The 4394-nt window shown below is 51.2% G+C and overlaps 1 long non-coding RNA gene across 1 annotated transcript; it reads right to left on the bottom strand.

The window, feature by feature from the left end:
* Positions 1-6: 6 nt before the first annotated feature.
* Positions 7-2301, bottom strand: LOC121661551. The gene is made up of 7 exons (XR_006015010.1): positions 1858-2301; positions 1738-1779; positions 1599-1643; positions 1453-1496; positions 1331-1371; positions 1206-1246; positions 7-1101 (listed from the first exon to the last, which is right to left on the bottom strand). It is a non-coding gene; the product is annotated as an uncharacterized LOC121661551 (long non-coding RNA).
* Positions 2302-4394: the final 2093 nt, after the last annotated feature.

Genomic DNA, 4394 nt, shown 5'->3' with positions numbered 1-4394 from the left:
AAACCCCATAGAAAATAGATGAACCCTTAAGTTTTATGACTGTTCTACCTAACTGTGACTCTACGTGCCAGGGCAGGGCGGCTCCGACCCTAAGCGGCGCACGGACGGGCGGCACCCCAAATTAAGGAAAAATGACACGAGGGCTCGAGATGAGTCTCCAGAAGATTAATTCTCGAATGCAATACACTTAGAGGCGATGGAACCTACTGAAATACTGCGGTCACAGACGGAGGGTCCGATACCCTCCCTATAGAAGTCCAAGGGAATGGCATGTGAAAAGAAGCCAGTACCAAAACTGAGAAGGAAGATGGATGAGAACATCTTGTGTACTTCCTCCAGTCTCAAGAAGTAAGAAGGTAAAGATGCCAGAATAAGCCCCATCCGGGCAAGTAGGCAAGTAGAGTACAGCCAATACGGCCCAGAACAATGCAAAAAAATCACTGACATGCAACAAACCCCTGTGACACAGAGGACAATGGACACTACATAATAAAGACACAACCTACAGAACATAGACATAAGTTGAAACTGCCCAGCAGTTTCACCTGATGGACCCAAGATTCCTACTGCAAGATGAGCCAGAGGCCAATGATGCCAAAGGAAAGAAAGCTCTATGGCAATAGCACATGATGGCGAAACATAAGTCCTTACAAGAAGTTAGTACCAGAGCTGTTAAGAGGATGCTCAGGAGGCCTAGAGAAGAAGGCAACAACGGCTAGGGGACCAGGGCGATAGCTCCGGACCCAAAGGCGAGCTCCTCAGGCAAAAAGATCCGCGATGACATCGAGACTCAGAGAAGGCCGATGACGTGAAGCTCGTGAGAACACGGAGACGGGTCGGAACTGTCCTGCCCGGCAAAAGGTCGGGCGATGCTGAGGAGAAACCCTCTCCCTTTACTTCCAAGGGGCCTATCCCGCTACGGCCCTCTCCTCTAAGCTAACTTCAAATTGCCTCCTGCAATTCCAAAGGGTTTTCCCTTGTCCCCACCACCGGTCCCAACACTTAGCTTTTGGAAGACAAGCCGACAAAATCCATCCTCAGTGGAAATGAACACACGGGCGCCATGGATGTTGATACAGTCCCCAGGGTCTGTTTCGGTGGCTGCAAAAATTCAGAAAAAAAATTCAGACCGCGATGAGATGTCCCAAAAGCGACCCCTTCTGCAAGGCCTCCCTCCCTCTTAAGGGCCGAGGCTCATCGCTTACTGGCCGCTTCCAAACTTCAGCTCTGCAGCTGCTCACAGTACCTAAGACAATAAAACAGAAAACGTCACTGTGGCCCTCGAGAATATTAATCCCCAGGGGTCCTCTGCACCGGTACCCCGGCTCACCTCAAATCTTCATCCGATTCCAGAGGCAGCCCAGAAAATACCTGCAAAGCAAAAAGGTACATGCTTAGCACACTGCCACATACAGCTCACCTATTACTTGCCCCACTTAAAGGCCAACTCACCTGATTGTCTCTATTTCTTGGCATGTCCAAGGCAGCAGCAGCACCTGCAAAGAAACAAAGCAAAAAACATCCTGAAAGACTTTGAAATCACAACCTCCCCCCTCCAATTAAAGTACACTGCACCTATACCTTAAGCTTGCACCCACCTGGCTGCCAGCATCCCAGACCAGGACATCTTGCCGGTGGACCACCTAAAATGCACAAAAAATAACAGATGCTTAGAGCTGCACCAGAAATTGATAATTGAGCAAGAAAAACTAGTTCAGTCCACCGGTCACCACTTACCTCGCTCACTTCACCTTGACAGCTGAGATCCGGCTTGACCTCCTAAAAATAAAGACAAAGAACAATGCTGGAACACAGCCACCATTTACACTTGCCCCACAAACACAAATGGTGACTGACCTTCCGGTGGGAACCCCCTCACCCGGTCCAGGGCACGCTGCCACGGATTTAATCCCTCTGCATCTGAAAGAAAGCAATGACAAAAGTCAAAGGGCTGCATGAGAACTTAACAGCTCCAGCCATCTTGTGTCAATCTAGGAATACCATCTAGAGGCCAAACTACAGCCTACATCACAAATTACAAGTCCCCAGGCCTTGTCCTATTACACCCATATGCCAGACCGTGCAGCAGGGCAGAGCAGCTCCGGGCCAAAGTCATGCAGATACCTATGACACAGGAAAGGACAAAGGAGGGGATGCAATGAAGAGAGAAAACTCTTGGCAAGAAGAACGATCGCAAGGGCCGAGAGAACGAGGAATGAGATGACCTAGGCGAGACCGACTGTCTCGGTTTTGAAAGACAGGTGTCTGCTAAGGAAGGCAGAAGCCCCCTTGAAGTGGCAGATATAATATATATATATATATGTATATATCCAGTCAAACAAAACAACAACAACTATGGCAGTAACAGCAAACACAAACCCAGTGCCAGCCTTCTCGGCTGTCAGGCTATTTCCCCTCGGGTGCAGTTCCGCTCACAGCCGGCAGGGGCGCTGGCGGCTCCCGGTGAGCAGGGCAGGTGCGATGGTTCCCCCGCGGCTGCAGGGGGCGCTCCGGAGCGAGCTCGGGAAACACGTGGCACTGGTGCCCTGGGATCCCGGGAAGGGATGGAACAAAGGCTTCACAAACCGCTGGGCAGCCGATCCCAGACTCTCAGGAACAGCAGGCTGGAACGGCAGGCTGGAGCAGCAGGCTGGAGCAGCAGGCTGGAGCGGCAGGCTAGAACAGCAGGCTGGAGCGGCAGGGACGAGCACAAATCCCAGGTGGCAGAAGAGATGTATCCAGATGGGAGAACCCCACGGAGGCCCAGGCAGGCAGGGCGAGCAGGGCTACAGCGTAGCGAAAGCTCGAAGCAGCAGCAGGGCAGGGCAGCCACAGCCCGGTCTCCAGCAGGGCAGGGAAAGCGGCTTTTGGGGTCCCGGCATTGTTTCCAGCAGGAAGAAAGAACGGCCAAAAGAAAGAAACAGCAGCTCCTTTCTCTGCAGCTTCTTTCTCCGGACGCTCAGAGCGAACTGACCCCACACCCAGGTGTAGACAAAGGAGTAGCCAGGCCCGCCCCACTCCCCTTTTTTTCTTTCTTAAGTACAGCTATTTGTCCCCTAGCAACATGCATATGGGAGAAAATTCCTTTAACAGGAAAAAAACTAAGACTAAACTAAAACCCCAACATTATCCACCCCGAATTTTTTCCCATACTAACATGTTACATGAAACTTAACTTTTTTAACCATATAAATCTATGCATTACCCAAATTATATACAAATATACATGCTGATACTGATACAAGTACAGAGCCGTGGGTAGTTCACCCTAAAACAAGGTCCCCTTGAGGTAAGCATCGGGTCTCTCCATCCTTTTGCATCACCCACCAGGTGCAACCTGGTCCCTGAGCAAAAACGATCCCACGGATGGGTTTGTCTTTGCTCAAGGCAGACTTTACCCAAACAGTTTTTCCAAGCATACCTCTCATGTGCACCACTGGAACCTTATCTCCATCTGTTGTTTGTAGGGGTTCGGATTGGGCAGGGCCTGCTCGGCTGGTGGAGCCTCAGGTGTTAACTAACCAGGTGGCTCTTGCTAAATGCATCTCCCAGTTTTTGAAAGTCCCCCCACCCAGTGCCTTCAAGGTGGTTTTAAGCAGTCCATTACACCGCTCAACCTTCCCAGCTGCTGGTGCATGGTAAGGGATGTGGTACACCCACTCTATGCCACGTTCTCTAGCCCAGGTGTTTATAAGGCTGTTCTTGAAATGAGTCCCATTGTCAGACTCGATTCTCTCAGGGGTGCCATGCCTCCAAAGGACTTGCTTTTCCAGGCCCAGGATGGTGTTCCGGGCAGTAGCATGAGGCACAGGGTAGGTCTCCAGCCATCCAGTGGTGGCTTCTACCATTGTGAGCACATAGCGCTTGCCTTGGCGGGTTTGAGGCAGTGTGATGTAATCAATCTGCCAGGCCTCCCCATACTTGTATTTGGACCATCGCCCACCATACCACAGAGGCTTCACCCGCTTGGCCTGCTTGATCGCAGCGCATGTCTCACAATCATGGATAACCTGGGAGATACTGTCCATGGTTAGATCCACCCCTCGGTCTCGTGCCCACCTATAGGTGGCATCTCTGCCCTGATGACCTGAGGCATCATGGGCCCATCGAGCTAGGAACAGTTCTCCTTTATGTTGCCAATCCAAGTCTATCTGGGACACCTCTATTTTCGCAGCCTGATCTACCTGCTTGTTGTTACGATGTTCTTCATTAGCCCGGCTCTTGGGGATGTGAGCATCTACATGACAGACCTTCACGGATAGCTTCTCTACCCGAGTGGCAATGTCTTTCCACTCTTCAGCAGCCCAGATTGGTTTTCCTCTGCGCTGCCAGTTTGCCTTATTCCACTGTCCTGGGTTGCAGTGTATTCTATTACCATCCTCAGGAGCCGTTGA

The sequence above is a fragment of the Corvus kubaryi genome, unplaced genomic scaffold (assembly GCF_017639235.1).
Source record: "Corvus kubaryi isolate FWS band 111438036 unplaced genomic scaffold, C.kubaryi_AGA036_p1.0 37172, whole genome shotgun sequence".
Classification (NCBI taxonomy): Eukaryota; Metazoa; Chordata; class Aves; order Passeriformes; family Corvidae; genus Corvus; species Corvus kubaryi.
This window is presented reverse-complemented; position numbering and strand designations above follow the sequence as displayed.